General features: G+C 26.1%; 1 protein-coding gene across 4 annotated transcripts in view; it reads right to left on the bottom strand.

Moving 5' to 3' along the window:
• LOC132928594 (BAI1-associated protein 3) overlaps positions 1–19,661 on the bottom strand; it is a 152,809-nt gene that overhangs the window by 121,049 nt on the left and 12,099 nt on the right. For 3 of the 4 annotated variants that reach the window (XM_060993381.1, XM_060993384.1, XM_060993385.1), the window contains exon 2: positions 7,472–7,521. The exons of the other annotated variant lie outside the window; for it this stretch is intronic. The gene's annotated coding sequence lies outside the window, so the exon portion shown is untranslated. The remainder of the gene's footprint in view (positions 1–7,471; positions 7,522–19,661) is intronic. 4 annotated transcript variants of the gene reach the window in all.

Genomic DNA, 19,661 nt, shown 5'->3' with positions numbered 1-19,661 from the left:
ATATGCTATTTTATTTAAAATACCCCAAAGAAAAAGTAAAGTGGGGGAAAATCTATTGATCTTTTAGGCAATTCAAAAGCAAAGCACCAAAACAGTTGCCCAGAAATCCATGAACTAGGTATTCCCCGGACCAAAGTTTTGTTCACGCTGGCGCACCATATTGTTAGAATACTACTTTTTTTCTTTGAATAAATTATGTTTGGTTATCGTTGTTTTAAAATATTTGACGATACGTTTGTTGTCAATGTCTAAAGTATTTATTTACAACAAATTTAACTTTTTTACAAAAAAGCATTATGCATAATACTGTTTATTACAAGTATCCCGTATAGGTACTCCGAGATGTATAGGGTCATATTTGCACTAAAATTTAGTTGTAAAATCAGAGTTATCTGTAAACATCAGTCATCGAGGTCTTTTCAATTGTATGTAACAAAAATGATGGTGATTTAAGTGCAACTAAATCTAACTGGTATTATATAAATTCTTTAGGCTTTTATCAAAAAATACCAGATTAGCAATAAAATGTATAATAAATAATGTGTTATAAAATATAATATTATAAACACATAATATAAAACTGGATGTCGATTAGGATATTTGCGATGAAATATAATATATTAAAATACAATTTCGAGAAAGGTTAAGTTAGATTAGGTAATCAATAAAGCATACAATTCCAACACCTACCATATAAAATTATTTTTGCTTCCTAAAAACACCAAGTTGAAGTAAAATATAAAAATTAAATTAAAAAATAAATATATTCGACTCTTGGAAGTCAAAATTAAGTCTTTATATAGGTTCTAATTAAATACAATAAATATTTTGTTTTTCACAACTAATATAGTATATTACTATAACTAATTATAGTAGTTATAATTGTTATTATTGTTATTATTATTAATAATCGACTATAATAACAAAATACCAATAAAAAAATGTATTAATAGTCTATCAGCGTATTGAATACATCGTCGTCAACAGTAATTATACAACATTTTAAATTTTAATATAGGTATATTTATTGCAGTGTATGTAATTTTGTCCTACCATTTTCTTTTTATTCGTTGATTGTAAAAATATTGGAATACAAAAATTGTATTCTTTTAATAAATTTACTACATGCAAAACAACCGCAAAAAAATAAGCGGTAGTATAGACTAGTAGATTCTTGTAACCTATGCATTTATTTAATTATTATATTGACATACGGTTTCCATCTGCTATCGAAACCACGGTTTTAAGTATTATTCACATTATGTATCTCTATCATTGGACTATGATAATAAACGGCATTGCTAAATTTCCAGTCGTTCTTAATTTATTACAGTCGTCAGTCCTGTACACATAATGATATTATTGTAAGCCACAACGAATTCAATATCCTTTGAAGTCCCGCTGACTACGTTTCTATTATATATTATAGGACCTTTGACATTATTAATAATATAATATTGTAATAATATTACTAAATATATCATGTTAACAACAATATTATTATATGATTAATTATTTCGCATATTATTATCCAAACCTTCTTCGGTGTTCTATGAAACACATTTTCAATATGTGTAGAATGTAGATGAACAATATATTATTATATTCAAATGACGATAAGATACTAATGAACAAATTGAAACATATTTTGTTTTATTTTAATTCACGATATAGAATAATTTATACCTTCATATATTATCATTTTAATACCATACAGAGTACGTGCAAACCTAAAATTATCTGCACAATATCAGAAAATTTAAATTGAACAATATTATAAAATATTAATGAAATATTCAACTGCATTCTAAATGACAGATTAAAAAATATATAAATATATCCAGCTTGTAATGACAATACAATATTATCGGTTTCAATAAAAATAATAATGATGTAGATACCTATGATTTTAAATTAAATTCGCATCATTATAATTTAAATATTGGTCAAATCATACTGAAATAAGCGAACATTTAGCAGATTAAACACAAATCACTAAGGCATTTTTTTTTTCAAACAACATAATATAATATTATTATCATTCTTTTTTGATCTCATTAAAAAAATACAATAAATTATTTATGACGTACACTAAAGTCTGCTGCGAATTAAAATACATTATTTTAAACCGAATACGTACTAGGTAATACCGTTTCAGTTTACTAATTGGTTAATATAAATCGGTAGTAGAGTGCAGGAAATTTACTCTTATTGTTATAGACATGATAACCACTCTATATATGTACTGAAATAAAAAATAAATTTATTGTTGAAGTAATTCAGTACTATTATTTAAAAAAATAAACATATCACATAATATTCAATATGGCATATTATAATACTTGAGTAAAAATAATGAATTCAACAATAGTTATAACTTAGTAATTTGTCATAATTTAAATACCAACCAGAAACTATTCCAAATATATGTATATTTAATTTCCAAGCATTTTTGAATCGTGATAAATACCAAACAATTATAGTAATAATATAGGCAGATAACAACTTAGAATAATTATATAACGTATAATCTGAACGCCGTAAACAGTAGCAAATCATCGAATGCTATAGGTACGCGTGTAATAGTTTTATATTTTTACTTTCTAGCGACTTTGAAAATCCGCTTGGCTCGAAAAACAGAAACAGAACCTCCTTAGACGACTGAAAATACTTAAAATTAAAACGAAATAAAACGTACACGTTTAACTGCTTAAACTCGTTAATGGTTGGATATATATTTAGAGCACCCTTACACAACGCGCACTACGACGAAAAGCAATAAACGTCGGAAGGAAAAAATATATAGGTACATTGTGTAATATAACGTTAAAATATGCGAATATCCGTTAGTATCGAGATTAACGTTACTCCGAGAAATATATTATGGAGCGTGCAGTGGGGTAATCGGTAAACGCGGCGAAACATTATAATATTATAGCGGAGAGATGTATTGGGAAACGATTTTCGTCGGCGATTGTATTGCGCAAATGAAGTACTTTGAGTTCCGCAGAAAAATCATCTTAATAATAATAATATATTACACACATGCAACGCGATATAATATTATTATATATTGCAAGTTACCGTGTGGTTTGACAGGTTATTGTTGTCGGGACGAATCAGTAAATATTTCGTTATAATATATTATAACACGATAATATACAGGATGAGAGTCTGCGTTTTCCCGAATAAACTTTTTGGTAAAATAAAATAAAAAATACGGTGGCCCTACACTGACCAATGACCATATATAATAAATATATATTATATACCTAATACGATGTTATGATATAATATATGTCTATAGATTATAATACACGAACGGTCCGAAGTGAAGACGCGTCCGTACTGCGCCAATCATGTCTGCGTTGTTGATTCAATAATATAATAAGAAGTACGGTCGAGCGAACGCTTCGTAATTTTATTAATTCGTTTGGTTGACGTCAATAAATCGTGAAAATAAATAAAATATCTGACGATGGACACTTGAAAGAATCCAAACGTTACAATTTTGTAGTTGTAGTGAGCACACTCCACGTTTACCAATGCTTGCCATATGATAGAATAAAACATTTGATTATTATTATTGCTCGAATCTGTAATTGGAACTGCATATTATGCATATTTGCATATTGTAGGTAAACGTGAAATATACTCCTTACAAATCCCGTTTTAGCAGTCAGGAAAAATGGGTACTACGGCGCTTATTTCATCCTCAATAGTTAAAAAAAAAAATTAACTTGTCTAATAATATTTTCAGTACACTGAAAGTCTACTTTCAGACTTTTAGTTTTAAAATTTCCAACTGTATTATGTACAAAAGTTTTTAAGTCGTTGAGTCTTTAAATATATTTTAATAATACTAAAATAAGAAATAGTAACACTTAGTAAATTTTACTCATAGAGTATTTTTTATTATATTTTATTTTTGTTGGAAAAACAATTTTATCAGTGTATAATAATTATGTACTACTATACCATATTATTTTAAATTAAATAAACAGTTTACCCTTCACACTCCTTTACGGCAAAGCATAAATCATTTCGAAACTCTTAACGTATACGTCAAAATTATCATTAAAAATGCATAATATATGTATATTAGTATATATTATATATATAATTATTTTTTTTTAAAGTGAAACACGCGAACACACAATCAAACGCAGGTAATATAGGTATAATATGAGTATCGTTGTCAGACTACCCTACGCCAAACAGTCCATTATTATATATTATAAAATAAACGCTATGATATGCACGCGCGCATTTCACACCAAAGACCAAAAAATACTTGCTTATGCCGGGAAAAATAATATATATAATTATATTTTATTTTATTTGTCAAAGGTATTCGGACAAGTAGAATAATTTTTATTTAAATATTATCAGCTGCAACTATTATCATAACGTCTGACGATCTCGAACGATGATAATATTTAATTATCTTATCATCGATAGTGGTATATACAAACATTACATCTTACAGTTGCCATCATTATATTATAATTGCGTTATACAAAATATTATCAAAATCCTCAACCATTTCAGCCAGTTCACATAACCTCTAACCTCGATCCTAACGCAAGGCGTTTCTAAAATTTCCTTAGATATCTCGAGAATGATTATATTTGTTAGTATTTTAAGGGATGGGATTGGAAATTTATCTTGTGATTTATAGCTCAGACGATAGACGTGACGAAAACTCTGTGCGCACATTAAAAATGAAATATTGGATATCTAAGGGAAACCTATTACCTATTATTTATTAAAGTCACAATTTAAAGACTTACCACTCACCACTAAAGTAACCACTACGAGTCCAATTCAATTAATCTGAAATTTGAGATACGATAAAGGTCGTTAAATATCAATCACTGACTTGGGAAAGTTGAACAAAAAAAAGGAAAAAATTAATAATTTTTAAAGTTTGAACTGAACACCCGGAAATACTCTGTATGTAAGTGTAGTTACTATACATATCATCTACTACTGTGGTATACGTAATAGTTGAACAGTCGCGACCGGAGGATAAACGGATACGAACTTGAATGTAAGTATTATATATAGATAAATACACGGGGTGACAGAGACATTTATAAGGAAACGTCATTTCCTTCGTGGTATCCAAGCGAACGAGGTAAGACATCATAAATTTCGGCTGACAGATACTGACGCGAACGCATTAAAGGTTCCGGGTCAAAAGATGGCGGAGATTAATTCGGTTTTTTTTTTCACACACACACACATACACACACATACGTCACCTGTACGTGTGCGAATATATGTATTATTATAGTGTCATCGTGGACGGTACACGCACGTGCTGCACAAAACGGAAAAAATCACGATACGACAAACAGACGACATCGTGTAACAAATTGTTTTTAAATGTTCACCAAACACTATAAAATCACCCAAACACGCTATTACCAAAACGGACGCTGCACGGGCGTTTACATAAAAAAATATACAAAATAAGAAAATCCATCGAATACGCGTCATGCTGCACGCGTCGGACTGCATTTTAATATAATATTATATATTGCAGTACTCGAGCACAGCGAGCATGCGAATCTAAAAGAGAAGAAAATGTATTTAATAAATGGTGGCTGCGTTTGAACAGTAATATATGTAATAAAAGTATAACACAATTTTTTAATGACTTGTGCTATATTGTAATATAACGTTTGTGGCTTCATAATATGCGCATAATGTATACGAACCTACGAATATTTATAATTTAATAAAAAAAAATATATATATACAAAATAAACCACGTAATACGACTTGACGTTACAATATTACGTTAATTTTTTTCGCATTCGAATATTGTATTATACATAAAAAAAAAAAAAAATATTAAATCATTCACTAAAATCCATAAGGTTTGCCAACTTTATTAATTTAAAATGTAAATGTAATCCCGAAAGAAGTAATTCAAATGTCATACTTTAATTGAATTAGCTTCAGTAGAATATGACATTTAATTAATAGATAACATTTGCATGAAGTAATGAAAATTAAAAAGATTCATTACTAAAAATACCTACTCGTATACACAACGGGTTAATTAATTCGAAATTCTCTACGTACGTTCTCTCGTATATGGGTTGCGAGGAGATAAAATGTAATTGTTTGAATACAAATTCTCGTTCTATGGTAAATTATATGGTAATTTTTACACGGAAATATACACGTTTTGTATCATATAAATACTTAGGTAAATAATATGATTTCAAAACTAATTATTATTATTTTTTAGAAATGATGCATATTGATTTTATGTTTAATTTCGTATTCAACGAAGAGAATTTCATGGTAGCCTGACAACGATGTGTATTTTATTATATTTTTTGTACGTGTCATATATAACGTTTAATTCGCTTTGATCTTCAACATAGAGGATGTTTCTGAGTTTAAATGAAAATTAGCAAATTATTTTATTTAGTTTAAAATGTTTCATCATATTTCATGCTATTACAAGTCTAAAATATTTTATAATTAAAAAGGCATATCATTTTCAATTTTAATAACCCAAGCTTAAAAATGTAAGACAAGGTTCTTCTCATAAGTTGTTCAATTATCGGAGTACTTACATATAATTTCTTTTTTTAGACTTTGAAATTGCAGTAAAAGTTCAAATATTGACGAAATTGGATACTTGGACAAAAAATTAAAATAAAGATTTCATATTCAAATAATATTATTTGAAGCATTTTGAACTTATTTTCATTGCGTACGTATATAATATTACACAATGACATTTTCAAAACGTTTAAACAAATATTAAGCAATTTATATATTGAATCAATTCACAACATTTTACGTTGGTTTTGGTTTAAAAATTAAATGCGATATTTTTGGTAAAAACAAGTTCAACTTAATGAATTGAAAAAATAATAAATTATAACAATATAAATTATGTATTTAAAATTTATAAAAGTAATAAATAATTTATAGGTAGTCGATATAATAACTTATAGGTTAACAACAAACGTTATGATCGCTATATTCTAATATATATTATAACCATATAATATTATAGTTATTGTTAATAGTAATGTACTTAGAAATTGATGCTGAATAGTGAATCCTCTATTTCTTTCACGGAAATTAATTTTATGTCTTACGAATATTTATCGTTATATTAAAATTAAATTATCCATTACAGTGACCTACTAAGTACACTCAAAGAGTTCCCAAATATTTTTTTGACTTATAATAATACAGAAAAATATATACAACTCGGTCTCGATTATAACTAAACTCATGAATTTAATAATTACTATTATAATGATATCATTAATTTTAAGATACGTAAGCTGAAATCTACATTAAAATAATGCCAAATTATTGAATAAAACCGGAAAAAATATACTTTCTTCATTATTTAAATCATAATGTTTTTTTCTACCAAAACATCAGTTTTAATTACAAGTTTATTTTTTATTTTGTTTTTCGTACTTACCTAATGAAGTATAAGCTTGATAAATCTGTCAAGCACAATATTTTAAAAACCTGAAACATAATAAGGCTTTAAGTAAAAATGATATACTTTTTGTGATGTTTAACAATATTGTTTAAGTGTAGTAAGATGTTCCCAGTCAACTCAGAGTAGTTTTTACTTTTACATGCTGCGGTAATGGGATCGTTTGAAAAATGTTGTTAACATTTTTTTTCATTTATAATAATGACATATTTTCTTAACTTATTTCGTACACTATAGATACCCGTGGACTACGGGCCGTGGTCTACCAATAGAAAATTATTCAGCGCTGAGAACATGGATAAAATATATTCTTCATTACGGTGTGGTCTTATAAGAAACAGATGAGGTCTGTAACGGGTTGAACACGTTCGAATTCGCGGGTTTCTGTTTAGCCGCAGTGATGAATATATTATACAATGAAATCCCTAATCCTTATATTATTTGTGTATTATACGGTATACATTGACGCAGTTTTGTGCAGGACAACGGAGTTTAATGCGATTTATCATTAATGGATTTGTATATATATATATATATATATATATATATGATAATCATAAATACCTCATTATTATCATTATTAAATATTAAAATGTGTATTGTTGAAAACAGGAAGGCAGGTAGATACGACAATATTTAATAAATATTCAGCTTTTATTTTCAAATAGTAACTATACACGAGAACGATTTATCGTATCTAGCACACCCTTTTTTTTATTCGCGAACACGCGTGCCCGCACATACCTATAATATATTATGTGTACGTCCAAAACATAAACTATGTATATAGATTATTATTGTTGAATTTAAATATTTTCATTATTTAAATGGTGTCCTTTTCATGTGTATTATACGTATTTCACAAGTGTTTAAAAAATTTCAATTATTTAAAAATGGGTTCTACACTATTCAATTATTGTAATTTTTTTGATTTTTTTGGCGCTTGTAAAATAGACAATTATATTTATTACAGATAATACAGTGCATTTGAATCGAAATATTATTATGGTGACGTGTAATAATACGCTAGTGGTTGGTGGCGTATACGCGAGGGAAAGAAAACTTTTGTGCGCCGAATTGCATTCACATTCCACAAATCTATATACATCTATATATATATATATATATATATATCATGTCTTAAATAGTCGATATATACCCTCCACAGCATTATACTGAAATAGTGAAATATGATAATGTACACATACAAAATAATAATGTTCGTGATTTTTATATATATTATTATACTGCACTGCATCATGAATGGTTAATGTTGCGGATAAGGTTTTAAATCATTCATGCTTTTATATATTATTATTATTATTATTATTATTATTATTATCATATACAATTAACATTATGCTTTTTTCTTTTAATGTTGCATTGCATCGCGTGTTTGAATATTCCATCGGTATTAGATACGTGCAACCATTGTTTAACCTATATTTTTCTCGAAAATACCAAAAGGCTTTTAGAATAAACCTAGGTGTTTCAGTGGCCGAATTGTATTTAAAATAATATTATAATCATTTGATTTGTAAAACATCGTAATACCTTTACATTTTGCTCAATACATTTCAAATTTCAATTTTAAATAACCCTATAACGTTTTCATTAACCACCATAACTTATATTAAATTTATTGAAAAAAAAGTACTCGCTTTTGCAAAAGTCGTCCAGTTCAATTTCACACAAAATATTAAAAATAATAACAACACATTATATACTATTCGATTTTACGAGAAAAATATAATAGTTATACATTACTCGTATTTTTTGATGTTTCAAATGAATAGTGTATAAAATATAATAGCCAATTAATTGGTGCCTAAGTAATATTAACAAGTTTAAATTTTATCAACAATTAGATTATTAGAAATGGCCCATTTACACTTTTTATACTTATGTAACTCAAACTACCACTGACAAACACCAACAATTCAATCGATATAAAACCCGTGTCCAAAACACTTGTTCCACAGAGGTTTCGTTTGACGTGGGTATGAATACAAAACTACCTATACGGATTCAAATATTCAAACTAATATTTTATAATTCGATTTATCAAAATTCAACATAAATAACGAACGTAAAATGTAACACAATGAATGTCTGATCACAATAATTACAAACGTAGGTAGGTATAATTATTTGTATAGGTAGTAAGTATTTAAAATTACTCTTTTGTTTATAATCAATATCAACTCGAAAATGTACTATACTCAGAATTATAAATCTAAAGTAAACACTTTATTTAATATTTATTTATTTATTTATAATTAACAAATTGAAAACCGCCAATTGCATAAGTATATTTATTGTATAATAAAGAATGATTTCATTAGAAATATAAATATAATTATACATCCAGCTGTTTCATATAGATATTTCAATGATTAAATGATCGGCTTACGATACTTTTCAGAGAATTCATATTTATATGTGGTTATGATGGATTAATGATCTCAATCTAAATAAAACTATCACTATCATAATAAAATAAATAATGTGAAAAATTAAATTATCGTTTTTACGAAACGTAACATTGTGATTATCATTAACACTTGGAAATTTCAGATTATTACACGTTTCACTTTGGAACTATTTATTTTATAGTTTTAAATACTTTGATGCACGCTTATAACAAATTATTCAAAGAATTTTGTTAGAATATGTCGTTTAATTATATATTACGTGTTCCTCTGCAGTTTTCATACTGATTAATTATACATAATATACTTACACGAAAAAAATTTAATTTCTGTTTTTGAAATTCAAATATCAACTTGATATGTTATAGAATAATTTGATTTTTAATAAAAATAAAATTTGCACATCGTAAAAAATCCCATAATACATATTAAAATACATTTTGACATTGAGCGTAAAAAATTATGCAGAGATACGATGATTGTATACGTTATGTGGTAATTTTTTGATGTTAACTTTAAATAAAAACTGTCTGTATTTTTATGCCTTAATTTATTTAAAGAAATAATACTTAAGTTATAAATTGTTTTAAGAGAAAATGTATCCTCTTGAATTTAAATGTTTTGAATACAGTTTACATAAATTAAACATTTTAGAAATTAAAATATTTTTTGCTGAATGTATTTTATGGTTTATAGGAGGTTTACTCCATTCAATTATATGGACACTGTGGAGAGAATGAGACATTTTATATTATCAAACGTTTTAAATTTGCATTAAATTATTAAAATACGTTAAAGTTCTCAGTATTTCTTACAATGTATTGTACAATTATCTGCTACATTTTTTAAAATTAATTTGAATACTTAATTTAATGTATAGACAAATAGATGGAATAAAATATTTGACCAATCAAAAAATCGTCAATATTATGTGGTCAGTCTTCGTCTTCTTCCTTCTTCACGTGGTAATATTAATCAACAGCGATTAAGTTATTAAACGATGATTTTATTTACCTCAATTTTCAGATATAACGCACTATACTTAATAATAAAATTATAATAAAACATAAAGAGAGCGTCACACTATTGAGGGATACGCATCGTAACGGGAACACAACTGCAAAATAATAGTTGTATTAAAAATATTGCTATGCTAAAAACAAAATTCAAAGTGTGCTTGCTTTTAATTAGACGTACGCCTATTGAGAGATAGTTTATCATAATAATAAATTATCGCTGGAATATTATTGCACTTAGCATTTTTGTTTTCCTAGCGGTTTGTTATAAGATATACGAACATAATATTATGTTCTATTTTGGTAATATTTTTTTTAATATTTTTTTGAATGAACATTGAACACTCATAGTTTTTTAGCAAGTACATTTCATAAAAACATAATTTTATATTTTTGCAGTATCATTGTTTTTTTTTTTTTTAAATATATATATTATGAAATTTTCTTAGTTTTTGGGGGACATCGAATTCTCAGCCCTTATCATAATATTATTATGTTATAACGCTCGAGGTTGTATTGTTGTGCAATAGTGAGTTGCACTGTAACGGGCGGGTGTATAATGGCGGGGGGGTAGTTTCGAGTCTGAATACATTGTATATACTGCTATAATATTATATAATACGAACATCGCTTCGACGAGATATTATGTCTGGTGCCAACGGCAGTCGTGCGCATGAGTGTATAGTATTTTATTATTGAGGTATAATATACGGGAAACGAAACGGAATACATTTTTCGGGACTTTGGTTATCCATTTCGTATTATTCACTTGCATGTTGACAGAATCTCAAATGGGGTTCTGAAATAAAATATAGGAAAAAAAATTCCGCGTAACGTTCGCAGCGACTCTGTATTTCGTATCGAAAATACGTAGGTACTCGCATTATCATACAAACGTATGGAAAATCGAATACCAAAATTGATACAGCCTCGACTCGTTTGTACTTATGACCATCTGTTAGCGTGTATATTCACCGCGGTCAAAATTCAATGTCGCTTCCCCGGAAAGTATCTATTGTAAGTCGTGGCGTGTCACAAAACGATATAAATACACGCGATGTGCAACAGCAGCGGGTAATATTGGAATATTGGCAACAAAATATATCATAAAAGATACGTGAAAAATCTTCTGTTGAAGAAGCTGCATACCAGTTTAACAAACAGCTATATAAAACGATGTATTGAAGTGAGATAATCGACGAAAATTAATCCAGACGAATGATTTTATACCTAAAAAGATAGACCATGGTTAAGTTACAACTAACTTTACTCCAATTTATTATATTATATCGAATAAATAATTTTATTTATTGTACAGTATTATGATGGTTATTTAAAAAAAAATAATTTTTTTAGAATTTTTCAATACACATTTTATATTTTTTTAAGGAAATTAAAATAAATATTTATATATAGATATATCTCTGTAATATCAAATAATATTTATTATATTGAAACGAGTTCTATTTATAAACTAGTCCAAGAAATTATGAAGTACTTTGATACCTCAACATAATTGCATCCACTTCTGTATAATTGGCAAGTACCTACAGAAAGTTTATTCGGAGATGGAAACTTTGTTGACTTTTTTTCCATCTATTCTGGGAGAAAGATATAATTTGCTTTACACGACAGGTGTATGTGGAACAGAAATATATTATCCTATATTAAATATAATATATCATTATTATCGTTAACGAATATGAAATGTATAATATTTTTATTACTGAGAATGTGTTCAGAGATGTCTTATTTATACATTACACTCAATAAAATATTTAATAATACATGATTATGTTGATTAAAAAATTCATGAGTGAACCCACAATAAAAATTATATGTATAGCAAACAAATTTAACGTTCAAATAAAAATGTATGCTGGTCACTAACGCTTAAGCCTGAGTTTTATGTTGATTTAAATTTGAACTGTCTGCAATGATTACAAATATTAGTAAAAATGAATTTATGAAAATATTATATTGTATGTATAGAATTACAATTATAATTTTATTTAAACTATACATATATATTATAAATTGATTTTTTTGTTTATAATATCTTTTTATTATACCTTAGCATAATATATTTTTTACATAGGTACCTACTTATTGTACAAGGATGTCTTAAAATACTATTAATTTTTAACACAGCATAATCGTTGTTTGAATGTCCCATTCCTTAAAACATTAGATAATTTAGCTGGGTTAATCTTAGATCATGAGCCAAAGTTGGGCGGAATTGCATAGTTCTATAAGTTTCTTAAGCCATTAACTTGACCTAATTGCTGTAGATTATAATCAATGTATATGATTTTAATTTTGTGATGCATTGTTGGATCAATACTTGGTTTCTAAACAAATTGCTTTATATTGGAGTAGATTATAGTTAGGTTAAGTTTTTCTTTCAAATTATAATACACTTTACTAAAATAATTTATCAATTAAATCCAAATAACATCATAAAAAAGTATTTAATTAAAAAAATAACGTATTATGTATTATACTCATGTTATCGAAATAGCATTGAGGTATTGAACAAAAAAGTATTATGATATTACCTTAACCGACAACCACAATTTATTGTCTTAACGAATCAGTGAAAAAATACATTTATTAAATCTATATAATATAATAATATCGTTGTCACCATAATATATTACAAAATATAATTACCATGTTTATTGTATACAAAAGGGATTAAAATTCAACATTTTGGTAAAACGTCGCCTAGAAAGATATCATAACAATGGCTGCTTATCGCACAAACGTTTAACCACAAGATTATGAATGTCGGACAAGCGGTCTCCCATAAAAACCCATCTTCCCTAAACCATTGTCTCACGAGTTGTCTGAAGGCGATAGTTTACGATTAATCGTTATCACACCTTGAGTATTTTATTTAAAAGCCCGTGGCCTGCAATATACAATAGGTCGTGACCTAACGATGGCAATTGTGCACAATAGTGACTGTTAAATACAATTTAATTATATATTTATGTTGGCCGGTATAGCTATATACTGCGGAAGTATACCATGGAAGACACGTGAATCACAGCTTAACTCAAAAACAATTTTTCTAGGAATCGAGAAGAAATGCGCTTTTTGAGAAAAGTAAGATCGTTTATTTTTTAACACACAAAAACAGAAAACATTATTCAAAACGAATATAATATTATTACAGTTCGTCATTCAAAAGATTTTCGCAATAAGATATATTTTTATCTTATTTTTTTTTAAACGATTTTTTCATTTAATACGTCTCACAGTGAGTGGAAACGCGTTGATAGATACCTACAGTATAATGCATTATGTATATTATATTTCAACCGTTAAACATCTTATAATTTTATTGTTCAGATTTAATAGTTGTAAATGTTTCATTCTTATTTTTATTCTTATTATTGTTCTTATTAAGATTTTTAAAATTTGAAAAATAAAAATAAAACGTACGAATATACAAATTATAATAAATGCCTACAACATGAAATCTCATGTATATAATAATTTTACGTTTTTCTACTGTATAGACCATGATTAAATATTTATTTAGTTATTTAGCTATAGTACAGACACTATATACTATATTGTATAGATTTAACATTTCACAAAATCGAGTAGGTACAATTCGTTAAAATTATTTGGTCACAATATTCTTTAACATGGTATACAATAATAAACCATTGAGCATAGACAATATTATAGGACATTATTTTATTGTACAACTAATGTAATTTAAGTGAACACATTTATAGTTTATTAGAAAATATTAAATTCATGTGCATTTTAGGTATTTTTCAATATTTTTACCGTATATACATTCATTTTTCATATAATTTTATAAAAATGAAACATTTAATATATTAGAAATTATATAGTATGATGTATTTTTGTATTTTTAACAGCTATTCAAGTTACTACTATACAATAAGCTTCAGGTGAATTTTTTCATGGAATAGGTAAATTATAAAATGGATATTTTAAATGTCTTTTTTAACTTCAGGAAAGACAGCTTATGAAAGATCTTATAAAACATAAAAACGATATAATGTTTTGAAAATACTTAAATAAATATTTGATGAACATTTAAATTATCTAGGCCCTATGGTTATTTGTTTTTAAATTAAAAATAAAAATAATTTGTTGAATACTAGTGTTTGTTATTATTTTGTTGTTAGTTTTTCCTAATTGTTTTAAAAAGTACTGGGAATTTTAAACTATAAACATCCTGAAAGTACTAACTAGATCCAATTAAACACTGTTTTCCTACAAGACACTGTCATTAAATTTTAAAATTGAGGTGTATTTTAACTGCGCCACTAGGTGTTAAGACTTAAAACTAAAAATAAATTTAAAAAAAAGAATTTATTACTGTAAAACAAATACATTCATTTGAACTGTTCAGAATTTAAAATTACAATTTATTTATACACTGCAATAATAAACCAAAATATTATTTAATTTAACATAGTGTATTTTAACACGTTTGAATACTGTAATCCATACAAATATCTTCGATTTCACTGTGCTAATAAAATTGTCGATTGATAATATGTAATTTGAAAAATATATTATTTTTTTACCACTTTTGCTGTTGAAATTCTTAAAAATCCATCAATATAAATAAATTGTAATCTATTTGGCTACAGTGACTCAAGGGTTCGGTTGTTGGATGATGGTTGAAGGGTGTTTGACGATTGGATTTTTCTAGTCCAAACTATCGAAAGATTGATGCTCAATGATTTCAGTGCGGATCTCTTTTCAAGCTCCGATAGAACAGTGCAAATACCCGGTTTCAGGATTTATTTCTATCGTTTAACCATTTGACGAGATATCTCCCAACCCGATCAGTGAAATAAAAATAATTAGCGGAAATACTGATAAAAGTATCATTCTATCTATCTAAAGTTTTCGAAAGACTTTCAAGTTTCTATATCATATGATTAAATCACGATTTTATAAAATATTATAAACGATGTATCTATATAAATAGAATATTATAACCGGGACATACGCAATATTATTTAACAATGGTAAAATATAACTAATGATACACACACATACACATACACACACCTATAATAATATATATTTATATATGCGTGTGCATATGTATGTGTGTATGTGTATACTGAATATATGTTTTTAAATATCATTAACATAAATCATATACAAAAGTCAGTATTTATAGTACAAAATAAACCCGATTCATTGAATGTCATTTCATAAAATATTTTATTTTAGCACTATTCAAACTTATTGTGTAGTTAAAATTATCTATAGCGTATGATATATTCGTATCTATATTAATATTGAAAAGTGAAAAAAAAATATTATAAAATATTAAATAATAAGTACTCAACAAATAAAAGTTGAATGATATACTAGAAATGACCTATTTTAAGTTAAGTCAAAATTGAAATAAATGAAATACTAAAAAAGTCTTTTTGAATAGCTTTTTATCAAAGAAAATATACATCGCTTACATTCTGAATAAAAATTTTAATTCAACGTTGAATTATTTAATATTACGAAAAAAATATGATATTTATAATTCTAGGGGTATTTTAATATTTTATATTACATATTTATATTTGTATTGCTTTAGTAATTTATTTTTTTATAATTAATATGGTAGATAGAACCGATTGTTTTCTAAACAAAATCACATACATATTTTAATAATTATTATAAATGTATAATATGATTATATATTAATATATTATAATATTACTAGCTATTATAAACTTAAAACTTACAAGTTGTAAGTTATTAGTAACTTACCGTAGAACGGTATGAATAAGTTCATTGAAACAATAGTTTAAAACTAATCGAAGTATTCTGAAAATGCCATCGTTTATTGTAAATAATAATATAATACATACTATGTAATCACAAGAATCTCTACAAGCAATAATTTTTAAATTACCTACATCAGTTCATATAAAATCATAATTTTTCGTTTAAATATATAATCTCATCAAAATTTGAACTTGAAATATCTAAAAAAAAATATGCAAATTTGTATTTTGAAATATTTTAATGGTGATTATAAATAACATAATATGACGAGTCTTCTATTAATTTTAAAAACGTAGTTGTTAAAATTTAAGATTGCATGCATTTTTAACTAATAATTAGTTTTCACTTCGATTAGATAAGACCATTAGCTCATGTTTTCGGTAAATTTCGTTAACAATTGTAATTTAAGTTTAAAAAACTGTAATTTTGATATATTTTACTACATATGAGAAATTTAGTAATACATTTTCAAGCTTTTTATTCACAAACGAAAATATTACAAAAATAATAGTTGTTTTAATACGTTTTAAGCACAATATATATTTACGTATATACTTCATTATACATAACGTTATAATATGTAAATTTAATAAATAAATAAAATACAATTCAATCGATATAAATTAAATTATATTTTTAATATTATGCAATTATGTTTAAATGTAAACAACAAAGTAGTTCGTGTGCAGGGACATTATTTAAAGTACCATTTAAAACAAACATTTTACAAGATGATTAATGACAGTATAGTCATATTTTACACACTGTTGACTTTCTTTTCAAAACGTAACATAACATTTTTATATTATTAAGTTTCAAACATTTATACTTACGGATAAGTAATAATTTTTATTTGACTCGAAATTCAAAAATTAAATTAAAAAGGTAAAAACAAGTTATCCGTACTAATAAAACCTTTTGATCCAAAGTTATTTGTATTGAATATATTGTTATTTTTTATGCAGACAACAATATAATAACTATATTATACTATATTTTTATAGTATTTACAATTTACAATTTCAAACAATCGTTTTCATCTTTTATGGGTACTAAATGTTATTTAATTAATTTTCTTAACTTAATAGATATTTATTGAAAATTAATTAAGGTCATCTCCAAAAAATATCTTTACCGAACTGTACGTCACTAAAACCTTAAATTATATCACATAATATCGTTATTAAAATTGTATTATATAATATCGTTATATTATATTGCATTCATAAGTAAAATATTTTTTTTATAATTTACAATTTATGAGATAAAATCCTATATAAATATTGGACTTTATTAATTACAAAGTTTTTGAATTTAAAAAACTATATTATTATTTAGGAATAATTTAACTTATTTCATCAGGTACGCTGGAATGACTAGATACCGATATCATTAATTTAGAATGATAGAAGGGTGTACCTCATTTATGAGTGATGATAAGTATTGACAAGGGGACATAAATATACAGAAAATGATATTTTTGCCACAGAATCAAAGAAATGTACAAAGTTTTAGCTAACAGCAGAAGTGGGCACAAAGGCTGAGTTAATGATAGCAGTAAATTGTAATATTATGTTTGTACTTATGCATTATTATATTAAATTAATGTTAGTAATAGCATTTAATTAAAAATAAAAAGCTATATGACTGTAGTAATATTTTAAAATCATCGCAGTTATTCATGTTTTACATTATGAGTTAAGGGTAAAACTTAATGGCTTTTCGATGTAATATAGTTTTTATTTTATTTTTTAATTATACATTTCAATAGAGGTAGATCATTTTTCAAAATGTCCATGCTTTGGACGATTATAATTTTTTTATAAATAGGTGGTAGTTATCATGGAATAAAATACCTGAATTATGACGTGTAAAATATTTAAAATATATTTTAACTTTTAAGCGTCAGATGTAACGCTTAAACTTAAATAAAATTTATGGTTATTAAACGACTATTATAATTATTTAAAAATCTTGAATTAAAAATACACCGTGATTGCTTATTTAAATTCACGAAACGATTGAAGTTTATAATAAACATTCAAAATGTAATATGATACAACAACGCTCTACCCTTGATGGCCTACAATACGTACAGTTACGTACAACTCTACCCGTTAGAAATGTTATTGATTTTTTAATAAATCGTATAAATCCAAAAAAAAAATATTATAATTATACCTGATTTAAGGTGTAAATAATTTACAATAATTATTTATGTTGTGTACACTTTTCCATGACGAAATAATAAATGTTTGACTCTTGGTCGTGTGCCACCGACCGATTTGAAGGTGTTGATAACCGAGGAAACCCTCATTATTACAGCGGAAAAACGATTTTCAATACGTTTTGAATATATAACGTCATTCGATGAGGGAGGTCACTTATTACCGATTCCACTTCATTTCTACACAATATTAAATGTACAGTGACGACAACTCGTTTTTCATTTTATTTGCACAAGTAAACACTACGTCATATAAATTAAAATTATAACAGGACTGTGTAAACTTTAAGTATCTATAAATATATATCAACAAATAAATTATTTAATTCATATAATACGTATACACAAACCGATGATGATTAGTATAAGCGCTGTGAAATATATACGTAACACTATATTATATTATTGTATAAATGAAAACATTTGGTGCACAACATTTATGGCAAGAAGACGAAGTATATAAAATGATTTCCCAGATTGTATAACAGTTCACTCACTCGAGTTTACGCCTCGGTCGCCACCGGCAAAATGACATATAAATCACACATAATCCTCGATCGAGTATTTTCCAGTAAGCCAAGAATTCTTTAATGCTACATAACATTATATTATGATGTATAATTTCGCGTTGAACTATCAAGAAATTACGAAAACTCAATAAATTCCGTTAAGACGCTAGACACGCGTCTTATTCA

This window comes from Rhopalosiphum padi, chromosome 4, assembly GCF_020882245.1.
Source record: "Rhopalosiphum padi isolate XX-2018 chromosome 4, ASM2088224v1, whole genome shotgun sequence".
Taxonomy (NCBI): domain Eukaryota; kingdom Metazoa; phylum Arthropoda; class Insecta; order Hemiptera; family Aphididae; genus Rhopalosiphum; species Rhopalosiphum padi.
Note: the sequence above shows the minus strand (reverse complement) of the source record. Positions and strands in the feature narration are given on the sequence as shown.